The sequence below is a fragment of the Sphaeramia orbicularis genome, chromosome 24 (genome assembly GCF_902148855.1).
Source record: "Sphaeramia orbicularis chromosome 24, fSphaOr1.1, whole genome shotgun sequence".
In the NCBI taxonomy this organism is placed as follows: domain Eukaryota; kingdom Metazoa; phylum Chordata; class Actinopteri; order Kurtiformes; family Apogonidae; genus Sphaeramia; species Sphaeramia orbicularis.
The window spans coordinates 48,112,713-48,132,255 of NC_043979.1; the positions used below are offsets into that span (position 1 = coordinate 48,112,713).

The following is a 19,543-nucleotide window of genomic DNA, read 5'->3' on the forward strand; positions in this document are numbered from 1 at the left end:
GGCTTATAAGAGTAATTCTCGTCAACAACCCAAAAAGTTTAATTATACAAATAGTCTTGGACCATGTGCCATCTCCGCTTAAAAAGATCCATTTTCATGTGTAATGATGCGCTCGTTCTTTCCACAGTGTACACTTGTTTCAGTCTTTGTTTCCATTCTATTACCGTTGGTGATCTGACACTCTTCCGATTTACTGTTACTATTTTTTTTAGCAATCAGTAGTAAAATATGTAAAATATATTTCTGCTCTGCATTAAAATCATTGACCGGTATGACTCCAAGTAAATAGAACAAAACATTTGGAGCTAAAATAACTTGGACACCTTCAGTGTGATTTGTACACCTGAAACCTTCATCCTCTGGGGTCGGTTTAGACCCGTGGGCCTCATGTTTGACCCCCTTTTATAGCCTCAGTAATCCTAACACGCTCATAATTCCTTCTTGTATCTTTGTGTTTCAAACTATCGTATTAAATCTGAAGGCGTTTCCGTGTCGATTCCACATGACGTCCTCGTTCAGGTGTTTCCTCGGCGCGTATCCTCAGCGGACTCCCGTCAGAGCCGACACAGTACACGGATCAATGTGGCGAACGGTGGGAAAATAAGAGGACCCTACGAATAATTAACCGAGCGGCGTTATCTCTTCACCTTTTTCCCTCGGTGGGTTTCCTTTCATGTGCGATTTGGCCTGAGGGCGGGAGCTGTTTCTGAGAATCATTAGCCACAGTCGACTCCTCCGAGACCACGCTGATTACAGCTCCTGTGAAATGTTACGCACAAAGCCAGAGTTTTTGTCGCTCGAGCTGATGAGAGGAGAGGAGAGGAGAGGAGGAGAGAGAAGTGGAAAAAAAAAAGGATGGGAGGGAAGTAAGAAAGTGGACGGAAAAGAAACGAGTCAGTGCTGGAGTCTTTGAACAGATCTATGGAACTAATGGATCATGTCAGAGCTTCTACTCTGTGCATTTGTGCACATATGGGCTCCTGGTTCTGCTGCAAAGCAGATCTAAAGGGTAAAGAGAAGTGTCACTGATGCTTTAGGCCGATCAATATTTGAACACAATAAAGAGCTGCTTCCACTGTATGGACAAAAGTATGTGGACACGTTGAATTCAGGTGTTTCTGTTCTACAAAATAATAAAAACAAAATAATAACAACAAAAGTCAGAATATACTTTTATATTTGGATGAACATCATTGCATTGGTTAGTTTGGTTTAAATTATTATCTGTGATTCCAAAATGCCTCAGAGATGGTTTTTATGTAATTTCTCTCAACATTGATTTGTTTTTTTTGTCCATGACTATGATTTTAAATGTTCTTCCTCTAAATTTCTAAAATATTTTTCCTGCTTTGACTGTAAATAATAATTTTCTACCACATCTAACCATCTACTTTCATCACATCTGACTGAGGAAGAAAAATCTACCATTAACTTTAAGGAAATGTTGCTGTTTCTAAACTATATGGACATAAATATTGGGACACATCATGTCTACAACTGTAACATGCCCTGTTCATGAGGATTTAAGATAAAAACATCAATATCTCCTTAAAGTTTAATGGTAGATTTTACTTCTTCAGTGAGATGTGAAAAAAGTACATGGTTAGCAACAAAATAGCTAAAATGAACAGAATAAGCAACAAAATTAATGAAAATGAATAATACAGGTATCAAAAAGAACAAAAAAGCACCACAAATGAATAAAATAAGCATCAAAATAAAAAAATAAGCATCAAAATAAAAAAACAAGCATCAAAATGAACAAAATAAGCATTAAAATAAAAAAAGCATCAAAATTAACAACAGAATGATTAATTCCAATAATAAACTGAATTTCTAGAGGTTAGAGTTGGAAAATTTGCATAAAAATGATGATATGGTCCAAATACTCACTTGTCTAATAATTGTGTAACAGTGTTTTTAGTTTTTAGATGTTATTGTTAAAATTGACCAAAAACACCACAGATTTAGTCGTGAAATGCTAGTTCTGTCAATTATATAGAATTATATAGAATAATTTTCTTACCACAATTAACAATCTACTTTTTTTTTTACATCTCACTTAAACTTAAGGGAAATATTTATGTTTCTAAACTATATGGACATAAATATTGGGACACATCATGTCTCCAGCTGTCAGATGTCCTGTTTATGAGGATTTAAGATAAAAACATCAATATTTACTTAAAGTTTAATGGGAGATTTTTTTATGAACAGGACATCTGACAGCTGTAGACATGATGCGTCCTAATATTTATGTCCATATAGTTTAGAAACATCAATCAGTGAGTCATTTCTATGTTTAATTTCAGATCAGTTTCATCTCCATTAAATCATTCTGAATGTTATTGTCCATTCATTTCATTTTTCTTCAGTAGATCAGTAATTAATCAGTGTTTCCATTATGGTTCATGGGTTTATTTCAATTATTTTTAAGAACAAACACCATATTTGTTCATTTTTCTTCACTGTTTGTTGTGTTAAAGTGAATCTCTTTGGGTTTTGGACTAAATGATGCTTCACAGATACAATAATTCATATTTATAGTGTAAAGAATGATCAAAAATAACTAAGAACAGGACAGAATTAAAGTGAAACAAATATTGATGTTTTTATCTTAAATCCTCATGAACAGGACATCTGACAGCTGGAGACATGATGCGTCCCAATATTTATGTCCACAGTTTAGAAACATCAACATTTCTTTAAAGTTTAATGGGAGCTTATTTCGTCCCATGTAAGATGTGATAAAAGTAGATAGTAAGTTGTGGAAAATTGTTATTTACAGTCAGAACATGAAAAATATTTTAGAAATTTAGGGAAGAACATTTAAAATCATAGTCATACATAAAAAAAAAAGTTTATAAATTCAGTCCAAACCATCTCTGAAGCATTTTAGAAACAAAGATAATGATTTAAACCAAACTAACCAATGCAATGATATTTATTCCAATATAAAACTACATTTGTCGTTATTGTTTTGAATCCCAGACCCGTTAGAAAAGAATCAACCGTTGGAAAACTGCTCGTTCTGTCCATCTTGTACCTCCTCTTCTGCTGAGGTGTTTTTCTCTTTCTTTCCATATCCTCACATTTCCAACCGTCTTCCTTCCGATCTCTCTTTGATTGCGAATCTTTCAGCTGTACTTCCTCTTATCTGCGTCTCCATCTTCGTCCTCACTTTGATCCGACTCTCCTTCTCCTTCTCCTCTTCCTCCTTTTCTTTTTGCTGACCGCGGCAGAAGCTTTTGTCTGGGATTCTCGTCCTGAATTTCGGGAGTGTTCGCTGTCCACGGTCTGCGTCTTATCTCGTCTAATTACCGAACGCCGTCTCCGCCGTAGCGAGGACGAAGACACAGTATGAAACAAAGAACCAGGAGAAGTTTAGAGGAGCCTGAAACGAAGGGAAAGTTGGAGCAAGGGCGCTGAGTTGTTTTGTTGTGTCATTAATCCCAATCATGATGTAGCATAAATTACAGATTAAAGACCTGATGAATGAACTGATCTGTTTTAATCCTTAAAGACCTAGAACTGTTTTTGTCGAGGCCTTCAAATGATATTGTCCCTACATTCAGTGTTTCCTCTGAACGTCCAAATGAGTCATATCTGATGACCGTGAAAAGACGACAAACTATTTTACACCAATTATTTACATGGATTGATAGGATTAGTGTTTCAACAGGTATTAAACATTTCAAATCAGTAGACATCACATATGATTGTTTTCTATTTCTTATGTGTTTAAACTGGATTGCCAAAAATGTGGGGGCTCATCTGGGATTTGGGCTTGTTTAGATTAGGGGATCAACAGGTACTTAACATTTTAAATCAGCAGACGTTATGTGCGATACTCCGTTTGTTGTTTCTTTGAGCTGGATTGCCAAAAATGTGGGGGCTCATCTGGGAGATGGGCTTGTTTATATTACTGGATCAACAGCTATTAAACATTTTAAATTAGTAGATGTCATGTGCAGTACTCTTCTATTTGTTGTTTCTTTGAGCTGGAATGGCAAAATGTGGGGGCTCATCCGGGATCCGGGCTGGTTGACATTAGTGTTTCAATAGGTACTAAACATTTTAGATCAGTAGATGTTACGTATGACTGTTGTCAATTTGTTGTTTGTTTGAACTGGATTGGCAGAAATATGGGGGCTCATCTGGGATTTGACTTGTTTAGATTAGTTGATCAACAGGTATTAAACATTATAGGTCAGTCGATGTCATGCATCATTGTCGTCTATTTGTTGTTTCATTGAGCTGGATTGCCAAAAATGTGGGGGCTCATCCAGGATCTGGGTTGGTTTAGATTAGTGGATCAACAGGCACTAAACATTTTAAATCTATAGATGTCATGTATAATTGTTGTTTATTTGTTTTTTGAGCTGGATTGGCAAAAATGTGGGGGCTCATCCGGGATCCGGGCTGGTTCAGATTAGTGGATCAACAGCTATGAAACATTATAGGCCAGTAGATGTCATGTATGATTATTGTCTGTTTGTTGTTTCTTTGAGGTGGATTGTAAATATTTTCACAATTTAACCCTCCGGTATCCCATCCAGCAAGGCTCTTACTCAGCACCAAGTGTGCCTTTTTGGCACACTTGTGGAATAATGTCAAAAAAAATTTCATACAGTTTGTTTTTAATTCTTTTACACTTTTTTTCTATTTCATTAACTTGAGCTGTAAATAAAAATACCAAACACTCAAAAATTGTCACATTTTTTAACCCTTTAAATGCTGTGTTTGTAATGTAAACAAACCATTTTTTTGGATGCAAAAAAATTTTTTTTTTTCAATATACTACATAAAAAGTGGATCACATATTATTTGATTTTTTCATCCTGGCATATGTCAATGATTAACTCCAACACTGGTTAATTTGCATTATTATATTTGGCGCTAGGTCAAATGTTCAAAAATACCAGCATCTGTCACCAAGTGTGCGTAAAATGCACACCTATAAATCAAACTATTAAGTATTATATTTTGATTTATTTTTCTGCTCTAATTTGATTTTATTTTTGTAAATCCAGGTCAGCGCTAATCATACAGATCAAATGTTAGAAATAGTGCGTTTTAGACACACTTGGCAGACAGATGCTAGTCTGGTCATTTTCTTTTGTTTACAATGTGCACATTTGAGTTGGTGGACAGAATTTTAAAGATCATGCAAAAATGAACAACTTTTAAATTCTAACCTTATTTAAATTGTGAAAAATAATATGAAATTTTTTAACACAAAGTGCAAAGTGTGGCTAAAAGGTGCACCCGGATACTGGAGGGTTAAAGCTGTTTTTGCACTAAATTAAAGAGAAAATGTTTTAGTTTTTATCATTTCTAGGTTATTTTGTTATTATTTTACTGGTCCGACCCACTTTAGATCAAAGTGAATGTAGAACCTGAACTCAAACCAGTTGAACTCGTCTGTGATAAATGCATTCTTCAACACCGTTCGTCTTTACATCCAATACTTTAATTCACTACATAAGAACAATGAAATAACTGGAACGTTTCTAATTACTCTGCTTGGGTATTTACCATATTTCCACATAATTGCTACTATCAAACCCCTCCCGCATTGAAAAAGTAATAATGTGTTTGGCCGTCGTCCAGCGTCAACAAATAAGGCGTTAATTAGGATTCATCGGCACTAATGTTAAAATAGTTCATTAATATTGAAGGTTTGTGCGTAGTTTTACAAATCACTGCATTATATCCTGTTAAAAAATGAGTCTGGGGGGAAAAAAACAGGTTTTATTGTTAATTTTAATGCTAAAACATGTCCTAAACAAGTAGAAAAGCTAAACAATAGATAATAAATGGATAGAATCAGGTGAAATAAGTGACATAAATATAATTTCTGCTGCGCTTTCTTTCCTCGGTGATTACATCCAGCAGTCACTGAGGTTCTATTATTGAAGGATTAGCTTTGGGACGAGTGTATATATAGATATTCATGAGGAGTTAATACACGGCCGTATTGAATTTATATCAGGAGACACTCTACGGAACGCATCGGCTCCTATTGAATAGAAATATACGCTGTTGATTTGATTTGCCGTCTCATAGGGTTTTCCAATCAAAACCGTCTCCGCTTAATCTTCCAAGTGTATGTTTATTTTCCCACAGGAGTTTTTATGTATCACGGCTCATTAATAGGAAAAAAAAAAAAGTAGACTTAGTTCATTTACAGCAAATCCTACCCGTTGATACGCTTTTTTTTTTTTTTTTTTTTTTTTTTTTGTCAGAGACCGGGGAATTGAATCAAGTCATTAAATTTGACGACAGCGGATGGTGTGTTTTTCCGCCTTTTTCCGAAAAATGTAAAATGACGTTCATGAGAGTGATGGCAGCTACTACTTATCTGCTCCTCAGATGTTTTATTTTTCTTACAGTAAATTGTTCGGATGTGTTTTTTTATTGTGTATCAGCGTCTTGACGGTCCAGTGTTTGGTGGAAATTACATCCAGTATTCAGAATTCTGTTTTCATCAGTGAGAACGGTTGTGTTTTCAATGAGCCTCCACTTCAGTTCTGTCTTCTTTCATGACAATTTATGGAAAAACCCTCATCTGTTTTGTTGTGTTGTTTATTTTCAGAATCAGAATACTTTATTAAACCAAGGAGGAAATTACTGGGTGTTACAGTCGCTCCATTCGAGTAGAAGAATAAAAAAAAATAGTAGTAGGAAGGAAATAACACTGGGTTACAAAAAATGTTTTTTGCAAGTTGTCTTGGTTTTTTCAACTGAATTAGGACCATTTTCTAAATCCAAAAATGACATCTGTTTTTCTCAATCAGGTCAGGGTTTTTTTTGCTAATTTGATTTTGAAAGATTTGATCTTCTCACAAAATATAATAATTAATACCAAAATAAGATTGGTAAGCACACTTTATGAAAGCTGTGACTTGATTCCTGTTAGGTACAATGGTGTATTCAGCGCAGATGTAGCAGAATACGTCAGGCTTATTTTTGCAAGATCTTCTAGTCGAAGCCATTTCATTCACCTGTAATATTAACCCTTTCATGCATGAATTATGAGAAACTTAATCAAAAATTTTTCTTGAGTGTTTTTATTCCTCTTTAGGCATGAAAAAACACAATGGGATTGAAAATTTTCCTCTGAAAAATAAATAAAAATAAAATAAAAAATACATAAAAAAATAATAATGACAAAAAAAAAAATTCTTATGAACCTATTTTTCACGAAGTTGCAAAAATGTCCACTCAGCTGGACACCACATGTTTAACTTCTGATGCACAGAAACATGTACAGGGTGGGGAAGCAAAATGTACAATATTTTGAGGCAGGGATTGAAAGACAGTGTATGACCAATTAGTTTATTGAAAGTCATGAGAATTTATTTGCCACAAGAAAATTCCCATGATAGAAAATGTTTTTATTCTATGTGTCCTCCTTCTTTCTCAATAACTGCCTTCACACGCTTCCTGAAACTTGCGCAAGTGTTCCTTAAATATTCAGCTGACAACTTCTCCCATTCTTCTTTAATAGTATCTTCCAGACTTTCTGGTAATAGTTTTGCTCATAGTCATTCTCTTCTTTCCATTATAAACAGTCTTTATGGACACTCCAACTATTTTGGAAATCTCCTTTGGTGTGACGAGTGCATTCAGCAAATCACACACTCTTTGACGTTTGTTTTCCTGATTACTCATATGGGCAAAAGTTTCTGCAATAGTATGGATAATAGTGTTAGGTATGATTATGACATCAATATATGTTTGGTTTCAAAACAACTGACGTAGTGCCTGCTGAGAAAAAACAACTAAATGTTCAGTGTACATTTTGCTTCCCCACCCTGTATTTACTGATAAATTGTGTGAAAACTGTGGGGATGGCTTGTGATTCTGGGGGTTTATGCTCAGGGAAGATCTACATAATGTCACCAATTCATGTCAGAAAAGATATGTAGTGTCTTAAAACTTTAATACAGATATGTGTAAAAAACAAACAACGAAAAGAACAACAAAATCCATGAATATACAAGAGAACAGCTGTAGAATTGCTGTCCACTGGAGTGACCAGTGTGCATGAAAGGGTTAAAAAAAACATTAATCATAAATTGGCAAAAGTAAAATCTTCAGAACTCGTTTATTGCAAGAAATATAAAAGAATTTTGTATCATATGATGTGAAAATGCCCATAAATGTAAGCAAAAATGTTAAAAAGCCAATATGTAGCATAGTTCAGAAAGTTGACCTGATTGAGCAAAATTAATGTGATTTTTGGATTCAGCACACCATAATTATCCTAAATCAGCTCAGAAAACTGAAACAATACATTTGTTGTTGACCAGTGTTACCAATGCAACAAAATAATGCAGATAAAGTTCTAAATATATAAAACTGAATTATTTAATGACAAACATGATCAACACATAAAGAATCCAAAGCCCTCGTATTTAATAAAAGCCTGAGTGGAATAAGGAGGACGGTGTTGCAGGACTGAGCATGTGCAGATAAACACCACAGGAACAGTTTTCTCATGCTCAGCCACGTCTCCGTATTGATCAACCATGTTGCTTTGAGATGTGAAGGCATGGAGTCAATTCCTCAACAGGGGAAACCTTTTCATGTTTACCGACTGCAGCGCTCCACCAGTACTGAGTCTGTAAAGGAAAAAAAAAACTGAAAACAATGTGTTAACAAGGACGGGTGTGAAGAGGGACGGAGGTTATTGGATGAAGAAGGGTCGATTAATTCTGCTATGTGGACAAAAGTATGTGGACACGGTGAATCCGGGGGTTTATTTTCCAACAGGGGTCTGGGATACAAAACAATAATGACTAATGTCAGAATATAGTTTTATATAATGGGATACATATCATTGCATTGGTTAGTTTGGTTTAAATTGTTATCTTTGTTTATAAGATGCCTCACATGGTTTTGACTTAATTTCTCTCAACATTGATTGCTTTTTTTTAAATCCATTTCTATGATTTTAAATGTTCTTCTTCTAGATTTCTACATTATTTTTCCTGCTCTGACTGTAAATAATCATTTTCTACCACATCTAACCATCTACTTTCATCACATCTGACTGAGGAAGAAAAATCTACCATTAAACTTTAAGGAAATATTGATGTTTCTAAACTACATGGACATAAATATTGGGACACATCATGTCTACAGCTGTAAGATGTCCTGTTCATGAGGATTTAACAAAAAAACCATCATTATGTTTACATATATATGAGTGTGTGTGTGTGTGTGTGTGTGTGTGTGTGTAAACAGTGATGGTTTTATCTTAAATCCTCATGAACAGGACATGTTACAGCTGTAGACATGATGTGTCCCAATATTTATGTCCATGTAGTTTAGAAACATCAATATTTCCTTAAAGTTTAGTGGTAGATTTTTCTTCCTCAGTCAGATGTGATGAAAGTAGATGGTTAGATGTGGTAGAAAATGATTATTTACAGTCAGAGCAGGAAAGATATTGTAGAAATCTAGAAGAAGAACATTTAAAATCATAGAAATGGATTTAAAAAAAAGCAATCAATGTTGAGAGAAATTAAGTCAAAACCATGTGAGGCATCTTATAAACAAAGATAACAATTTAAAACCATAAGATAAAACCATCACTATGTTTACACACACACACACACACACACACACACACACACACATACCCGTTTTTGCTACCCCGTGGGATCCAATGACATACTGGTGTCTGGTGGGATCCACCCTTTCTGAAGGTCCTACAGCCTTTATTTTAACTTGTAAAATCATGAAAAATTTAAGGGAACACAAAAATCACTTGAAACATCTAAAACTCACAGAAAAAATTTAAACCTGAATTTTGATGATTTTGGGGACCAAACCTGTATTCTGCCCCCCCTTGGGGACCGGAACTGCTTTTCCTATTTGCATGTAATTACAGCACTGTTGTGACAGTCTAGAGCTATGATGCACATCTACAGTGACTGACTGTCCACAGTGGCACATCAGCTGATCAGATCTTCAATCTGAAACACAAGCGTTGCCCGTATATGATTTGAATTATCATTACTTTAGTCATATTGGTTCAACATGTTGTTAATGTTCCTTCATATGTTCCTTTATAATGATATCATCCAGTGACCCCTAACATTACCCAGCATTTATACTGCTTTCAGCTGTCAAAAGTCAAGCAACATCAATCATGAGTTGTTTTGAGATCTGTTGTAAATGAAGTTTTTTTAAACTGAAGGATGGTTTGTTGATTGATTGATCGATCAGCCCCAGTCTGGTCTTGGGACCTTCACAAAGAAAAATGTCTATTCAATTACAGATCACCATGACTGTTTTTATTTGTGTTATTGCACGTCCAACAGTAAAGTGTCAGTTGAACAGATGGACTCCACATGTCCAACAATTAAAGTTCTTTAGAAAAACAGGGAGCAGGAACTGTGCAAGATTCAATCTCACATGAGCAGTGACCCTGAATCAAAAACTACACACACAACACGGTTTTATACTGAATTTTACAGCTTCAGTCTGTGTCAGGCTCATAAAATCTTGAGAGACATGATGGAAGAGATCCTAAAATGCAGTCAAGACGTGTCTTCCTCTCCCTCCAACTACTATCTGCTCATCTTCCTCTTCAACTGCTTCCTGCTCATCTTCCTCTTCAACTACTTCCTGCTCATCTTCCTCTTCAACTACTTCCTGCTCATCTTCCTCTTCAACTACTTCCTGCTCATCTTCCTCTTCAACTACTTCCTGCTCATCTTCCTCTTCAACTGCTTCCTGCTCATCTTCCTCTCAACGACTTCCTGCTCATCTTCCTCTCTCAACTGCTTCCTGCTCATCTTCCTCTCCCTCCAACTACTTCCTGCTCATCTTCCTCTTCAACTACTTCCTGCTCATCTTCCTCTTCAACTACTTCCTGCTCATCTTCCTCTTCAACTACTTCCTGCTCATCTTCCTCTTCAACTGCTTCCTGCTCATCTTCCTCTTCACTGCTTCCTGCTCATCTTCCTCTCCAACTGCTTCCTGCTCATCTTCCTCTCCAACTACTTCCTGCTCATCTTCCTCTTCAACTACTTCCTGCTCATCTTCCTCTTCAACTACTTCCTGCTCATCTTCCTCTTCAACTACTTCCTGCTCATCTTCCTCTTCAACTGCTTCCTGCTCATCTTCCTCTTCAACTGCTTCCTGCTCATCTTCCTCTCTCTCCAACTACTTCCTGCTCATCTTCCTCTTCAGCTACTTCCTGCTCATCTTCCTCTTCAACTACTTCCTGCTCATCTTCCTCTTCAACTTACTTCCTGCTCATCTTTCTCTCCCTCCAACTGCTTCCTGCTCATCTTCCTCTCCCTCCAACTGCTTCCTGCTCATCTTTCTCTCCCTCCAACTACTTCCTGATCATCTTCCTCTCCCTCCAACTGCTTCCTGCTCATCTTCCTCTCTCTCCAGCTACTTCCTGCTCATCTTCCTCTCCCTCCAACTGCTTCCTGATCATCTTCCTCTCCCTCCAGCTGCTTCCTGATCATCTTCCTCTTCAGCTACTTCCTGATCATCTTCCTCTTCAGCTACTTCCTGATCATCTTCCTCTCTCTCCAGCTACTTCCTGATCATCTTCCTCTCTCTCCAGCTACTTCCTGATCATCTTCCTCTCCCTCCAGCTAGCTTTGAAACATGATGGTAGAGACCCTAAAATCCAGTTAAGACTTGTGTTCAGTGTAGTGATGCATTCTGATATTGATTCGTGTCTGCCACACATTAAATGGAAGCCTTCAAAAAAGTGCCTTTGTTTTCCCAGAATATTTTAAACAAAATTGAGTACTATGATTTTAAATCATATTTTTAGCTCAGCAAATTGCACCAACTGGACATAATGCCACACAAACGTTGTGATGAACCATAACAATTTTGAACAAAACTAAATGCACTGCAGTTTTCTGGGATTATAAAAAAAGGCTGTTCAGATAATGTTTAGATCCACAAACCCCCCAAAACAACAGGAAACTGTTTTTCAAAACAAAACAGAAAAGATGCAGCTCCAGTGTAGAGGTAAGGGAAATATTAACCTTTCAAAACAAAAGCCTGAGAAAATCTTTAATACCGTCTTGCTCCTTCACGCTGAACTGCTGTTATTCGGTTCTTAACATAGTACTTAACAGCCTTCCAGGTTCTTGACTTCAGCTCTTGTGGTGAGGCCTTGATGCAAGCCACACAGTCTGCTTTCCTGGGAACTTTTCCACCGTCTATGAACACCTTTAGAGTCTTTTCCTCTGCACACACTTCTGCAGGTGTCCAACTCCTCCTCTTTGAGCTCTCTAAGACAAGAAGACAGAAAAAAGACAATCAGACCCATAGACTATAAGGCTGGTGTCACTACAACTCACTTAACAGACTCACATACTAGTAATGTCAAAGAATTCAGTGACCAGCCAGCTTCATCAATTAATCAGATGTGTAATTTCATTAAGCAATGTCCTGAAAGCTGATATTTTTTATTAATACATAACACAAACACTAAAATAATTTACATCATCAGTTGTACTAGCTGATGCGGTACCAAACCTGATATATATTTCACATTTTGTTTTAGTATTTTTCTACAAATTAACCAATACTAGATACTATTCAAATTAATAATCACAGGGCAGCTATGTCTGTTTAAATTTAGCCAGTTTACAAGATATTGGTAGAATTTTGATTGTTGTAGCGGTATAATCTTGTTTGCCATGTACAATCTTTGATTTCTTTCTTTGCTTATGAATAAAAACCTCACATAGGATGAGAAATCTACCAACTAAAATGTGTTTTAATAATGCTATTAACAATGCTTGCTCAGTGATTCTGTGTTGAAAAAGTTAATGGGCAAACAGTCTGTGGGATACCTGTAGCAGAGGATTCATCTTGCCATGTCCAGCCATATATTTGGGGTCCTAAGAAAGAATAAACCACAAAGAAATCTGATTAAAAACAGTAAGGTCATCCTAAAACTCTACCATCTAGCTGAAACTCTCTGAGCTTTGCTTTTTGGGAGTAATATTGGATGAAGGTCTGACATGGAAGTCCCATATTGCACATGTGAGGAAAAAAGATGTCAAAGAGTATTTTCATTTTAAACAAGGTAAAGTATTTGTTAGATTACAGAGCGATGCGAACCCTGTATTGTGCATTTATATGGCCATATATTAGCTACTGTGTGAATGTCTGGGGTAATACATATAAGAGTAACACAAAGCCGTTGTATCTCCTACAGAAGAGAGCTATCAGGATTATCCATAAAGCAGATGATCAGGAACACACTAATATATTATTTATTAATTCTGGATTATTGAAATGGCAGGAGCTAGTTAAGCTACAGACATTACTTGTTATGTGCAAGGCCAAAAGTAAACTAGTACCAGCTAAATTACAAAAACTGTTTGTCTTCACTTCAGAGAAGGAAGAGCACAGAAGGAAAGGTCATCTCAAACACCAGTGTGAACAGACAACTGTGAAGCAGTGGTGGGGTTAAACTCTGGAATTCTCTTTATATTGAGCTGAAGGGCTGTAAAAACATATTCCAAATGAAAAAAGTGTAGAAAGAAAGAACAATGAGATGATATGAACAGTTATAAGATTTACATTTGGCTTCGTATTTGTTTTGCATTTTGTGACATATTTATTTACTTATTTTGCTCTGGTATAATGTTTTTGCATCATTTCATCAGGTTTATATTTACCTATGTTTTGTACTTTCTGCACATGTAGTTTTGCACTTGGTTTTGTATTCATTTTTTAAATTATCTTTGGATGTATTTAGTTTGGTTTGTCTGACTTTATACAGTATGATTTTATAGCTAGTTGTGTATGGCTAACCATTAAGGTTATTATTATTTAGAAGGGGACAGGAAATGTAAGATTTTCTTCATCCTGCTCCTTTTCGAGCATGGGTGTGGACATGTTTGTTTACTTGATAATTATTGAATGCTTACTGATGAAATGCTCAACCATGAACGAAATAAATGAAATGAATGAATGCTACTACATGTATTGGTTCGAATTTTGCTGAGTTACACAGTTACCAGAATGCTGGCTAACTGTCAGTACAGGCACAAGGTTGGTGTAGAAAGGTTTGGTGTTAGTGTCTGAGGATTAAAAGCTATGAGGTTAAATAGAGGTTGATAGACAAAACTAAATATGCAGACTTACAAATATGCTGTCAGTTCTTTCCAGTGGTGGAACGTTTGGGTCAAAACTGCATGCTTCCTATGTTGGAAAAATAATAGTGTAAATATCCATAATATGAATACAAATATGAAACATAATTAGTAACTTCCAGGACATGCACTGTGGTATAACATGTAGTATGCTCTAATTTTACAGGAGGTATTCTCACTACTGCTGGTTAATAACAGTAACTTTTGAATACTTACCAAACTATTGCAAGGTGCCAGGACCTCAGGAGATGGTCCTGATGAGACCTCCTCCTCTTTATGAGGTCTTCCTAAGGGCTAAAAAGGCAGAACAGACGGATGTGACTACATGTATTGTTTCTAATTTTGTTGAGTTACAGTTACAGTTACAGAATACTGGCCAACCGTCAGTACACACACTAGGTTGGTGCAGAAAGGTTTGGTGCTGTTTGGATGAACTAAGGCTGAATATTACTGCTGAAAGTGACTGTGACTGAGAGCCGCTGTTACAGTAAAAACCACTGACTGTGTTATTCACACATTTGATTCATCTTACAACTCTGCAATCTAAAATCAAGAAAACCCTGATGAACTGTATTAACTTCTTCCTTGAACACGTGGTGTAAGGTAGTGCACTACTCGAGTATATTGTGTTAAGTGTGTGGGATAGGTCTCTGATCTTACCAAGCTGTTGGAGGGTGGGATTAACTCAAATGATGTCTCCTGTGGTGTGGTATTCACCCTTCTTTGGTGTGGCAGTCTTGAGGACTAAAACACAGATACAAATATTACCACCATGAAAAAAAAAAAAAAACACAACTAGAACATAATATGTAAAAGGCCCAATGAAATAAGTTAGTCTTTGTATAAAATCTATTTTACAGATGATTGTGATGTGCAATTTTTGCCATATGCTCACTCACTACCACAAACTGGACAGTGCATGAGGAATTATACAATTATACGGTTTCCACCAGGATATGAACATCTCCGAATTACCTTAAAAAAAAAAATACAAAGCTGGAGATATTCTTTAATTTCTTTATAGGCAGCAGCCGAGTATGCATGCATGCATGACTACATATGACTGCAATATTGTGTCAAATGTGAATATTAAAGGTCAGTCATCTTTACCTGTGTTTGGTTAGTCTCCCACTCCGTGTACTTGGATAAGCATTTTTCATGATGGTCCTTCAGACGCTGTAAGCGTGCAGAAAACCTGGTCTGAACACTATTTCTGCAGAACAGTCCAAAAACAATAACTGTCAGGGGAGAGCAGGTACTTGCACAGTTCTACTGGGGTCCTGGTCTGGTCAGCTGACAGGTGACTGCTTTGTTTATATTATCTGTTGCATACAGTGCAGACAGAGAGCTTCTGATACTAGCTACACATAGCTGGACTCTGCATGAAATCACAGACACACGTTAATATGCAACAAGAAACGTAATGGAGCGGTCAGTTTAAGAGGTGCAAAACAAACAAAAAAAATCCAGTTTCTCTTACCATTATATTAAAGGGGGCAAGTTCATTTTATGTTTTATATATAACGCCAGATCACAACAGAAGTCATTTAAAGTTACTTTTCCTATAGAACAGAATTATACCTTGATATTTGGGTTAATAGCCTCATGTTATTTACCTTTTTTATATGAGGCGGTCACGTGTTAACTATTCTCCTCTGCTCTGGGTATGGCGTTGTGCACGCTCCCTCACACACAGGTGTGCACGCTCCCGTCAGCGGACAGAGAGTGCGTCAGAGGACACCTGTGTGCTAAAGTCTAAATCTAAACCTTAAACTCAGCCTTTAGTGCAGTGACACAGCTCCAGCCACATAGAATACAGATGACGTCACTTAAATACTCTCCGCTGTCTGTTTATACTCGCAGCACCGCGGACACGCCCCCTTTTCTGCACTCCACTGTAATATCAGTGATTAAATTAAGAAAACTCAGGTTTGAAACACAAACAATACATGTGAAACCGGTGAAATATCAGTGCACGGTTCTAATGTTTAAAACATATTGTTCCAACATTCTATAATGTGAAGCTAGCGCATGTTAGCATTAGCGACCATGCTAGCTAATATAAACAAGTGAGCTTTTAGCTGTAAACACGCTAGCCACAATGCTAAGTCTAATTAATATTTTAAGTGTGCAAGACTGTAAACTTACCTAGTGTTCTGTTTTCTGCTGGTTTTGTCCACGTTCTTTTTATTTTTCTCCATCCGTCCTTCTCTGTCCTCTGCTGCTGCTGCCTTCTGTCACTGACCCACACCCTGACCCCTGCTCACACCGAGGGGGAACCCCGTGAGTGGGGGAGGGGCACAGGTGAAATGGGGACCCACAAAGTCAGGAAAGGTGTGTCCTGCCCACAGCTCCACCTGTCAGACCAGGTACAGGTGTGGTGCGGACCACAGAGGTGTGTCCTGCCCACAGCTCCACCTGTCAGACCAGGTACAGGTGTGGTGCGGACCACAGAGGTGTGTCCTGCCCACAGCTCCACCTGTCAGACCAGGTACAGGTGTGGTGCGGACCACAGAGGTGTGTCCTGCCCACAGCTCCACCTGTCAGACCAGGCACAGGTGTGGTGCGGACCACAGAGGTGTGTCCTGCCCACAGCTCCACCTGTCAGACCAGGTACAGGTGTGGTGCGGACCACAGAGGTGTGTCCTGCCCACAGCTCCACCTGTCAGACCAGGCACAGGTGTGGTGCGGACCACAGAGGTGTGTCCTGCCCACAGCTCCACCTGTCAGACCAGGTACAGGTGTGGTGCGGACCACAGAGGTGTGTCCTGCCCACAGCTCCACCTGTCAGACCAGGCACAGGTGTGGTGCGGACCACAGAGGTGTGTCCTGCCCACAGCTCCACCTGTCAGACCAGGTACAGGTGTGGTGCGGACCACAGAGGTGTGTCCTGCCCACAGCTCCACCTGTCAGACCAGGCACAGGTGTGGTGCGGACCACAGAGGTGTGTCCTGCCCACAGCTCCACCTGTCAGACCAGGCACAGGTGTGGTGCGAACCACAGAGGTGTGTCCTGCCCACAGCTCCACCTGTCAGACCAGGCACAGGTGTGGTGCGGACCACAGAGGTGTGTCCTGCCCACAGCTCCACCTGTCAGACCAGGCACAGGTGTGGTGCGGACCACAGAGGTGTGTCCTGCCCACAGCTCCACCTGTCAGACCAGGCACAGGTGTGGTGCGGACCACAGAGGTGTGTCCTGCCCACAGCTCCACCTGTCAGACCAGGCACAGGTGTGGTGCGGACCACAGAGGTGTGTCCTCCCTTAACCACCAAATTACACTTAATTAAGATGCCCTGCTGTCATAATCCTATTTTTTTTTTAATTATTATATGTTTATGCTGCATTTTTACAAACCCCTGGCTCTGTGCAGCAGGTGAGTGGGGGATGGGCATAGGTGAAGTGGGGACCCAAAAAGTCAGGAAAAGTGTGTCCTCCCTTAACCACCAAATTACACTTAATTAAGATGCCCTGCTGTCATAATCCTATTTTTTTTTTTAATTATTATATGTTTATGCTGCATTTTTACAAACCCCTGGCTCTGTGCAGCAGGTGAGTGGGGGAGGGGCACAGGTGAAGTGGGGACCCAGAAAGTCAGGAAAGGTGTGTCCTGCCCACAGCTCCACCTGTCAGACCAGGTACAGGTGTGGTGCGGACCACAGAGGTGTGTCCTGCCCACAGCTCCACCTGTCAGACCAGGTACAGGTGTGGTGCGGACCACAGAGGTGTGTCCTGCCCACAGCTCCACCTGTCAGACCAGGCACAGGTGTGGTGCGGACCACAGAGGTGTGTCCTGCCCACAGCTCCACCTGTCAGACCAGGCACAGGTGTGGTGCGGACCACAGAGGTGTGTCCTCCCTTAACCACCAAATTACACTTAATTAAGATGTGCTGCTGTCATAATCCTTTTTTTCATATATTATTACATGTTTATGCTGCATTTTTACAAACCCCTGGCTCTGTGCAGCAGGTGAGTGGGGGAGGGGCATAGGTGAAGTGGGGACCCAAAAAGTCAGGAAAAGTGTGTCCTCCCTTAACCACCAAATTACACTTAATTAAGATGCCCTGCTGTCATAATCCTATTTTTTTTTTAATTATTATATGTTTATGCTGCATTTTTACAAACCCCTGGCTCTGTACAGCAGGTGAGTGGGGGAGGGGCATAGGTGAAGTGGGGACCCAAAAAGTCAGGAAAAGTGTGTCCTCCCTTAACCACCAAATTACACTTAATTAAGATGTGCTGCTGTCATAATCCTACTTTTTTCTTATATTATTATATGTTTATGCTGCATTTTTACAAACCCCTGGCTCTGTACAGCAGGTGAGTGGGGGAGGGGCATAGGTGAAGTGGGGACCCAAAAAGTCAGGAAAAGTGTGTCCTCCCTTAACCACCAAATTACACTTAATTAAGATGTGCTGCTGTCATAATCCTACTTTTTCTTATATTATTATATGTTTATGCTGCATTTTTACAAACCCCTGGCTCTGTACAGCAGGTGAGTGGGGGAGGGGCATAGGTGAAGTGGGGACCCAAAAAGTCAGGAAAAGTGTGTCCTCCCTTAACCACCAAATTACACTTAATTAAGATGCCCTGCTGTCATAATCCTATTTTTTTTTTAATTATTATATGTTTCTGCTGCATTTTTACAAACCCCTGGCTCTGTGCAGCAGGTGAGTGGGGGAGGGGCATAGGTGAAGTGGGGACCACAAAAGTCAGGAAAAGTGTGTCACTGTTTCACTGCGTCACTAAACCTGTTGGACTGAGATATTTCAAATATTTCATAACGTAATGCCTCAAATAATATTATTCATTAAATGACTTTTTTCAAGCTATGCTGATGTCATCATGCAGTTTTTAAAAACAACACTGCCATGTTCTGCAACAGGTCTATGAATGTTCTCATTCATCCAGGTCACAGTTATCTCAAAGAAACTGAACTGAACACAACTGGACTTGGTTATGGCTGTGAAGACGTTTCACCTCTCGTCAAAGATGCTTCATCAGTTCATGCTCATGCTCGTCTGACTAAGTTGACTTGTCTAGTCCCAGCCTTAGTGCCCTTATTTTGATCATATGAGGCCACTACTAGTTATTGTGTCCTCAGATTATTCATCGCAGGCCCCTGTTCACTATTGTGGTCACTGATTCATCATATCAGGCCATAGCAAACTGCTTTATCTCTGCTTTGCTCATATTCGGTCACAACCAGCTACTGTGGCATCAGATTGTTAATTTCAGGTGCCAGCTAACTGCTGTGGCCGTAGAGTGTTCATATCAGGACACAGTTAACTATACTTTCATCAGTTTGTTCAGATCAGGCCACAGCTAGCTACTGCGGATTCAGACTGTACATATCAGGCCACAGCTAAGTGCATTTACATCA

General features: G+C 38.7%; 1 long non-coding RNA gene across 1 annotated transcript; it reads right to left on the minus strand.

Moving 5' to 3' along the window:
- Nucleotides 1–12,040: 12,040 nt before the first annotated feature.
- Nucleotides 12,041–14,411, minus strand: LOC115414553 (uncharacterized). Its single transcript, XR_003934669.1, has 4 exons — nucleotides 14,379–14,411; nucleotides 14,155–14,211; nucleotides 12,852–12,899; nucleotides 12,041–12,284 (listed from the first exon to the last, which is right to left on the minus strand). It is a non-coding gene; the product is annotated as an uncharacterized LOC115414553 (long non-coding RNA).
- Between the last annotated feature and the right edge of the window lie 5,132 nt (nucleotides 14,412–19,543).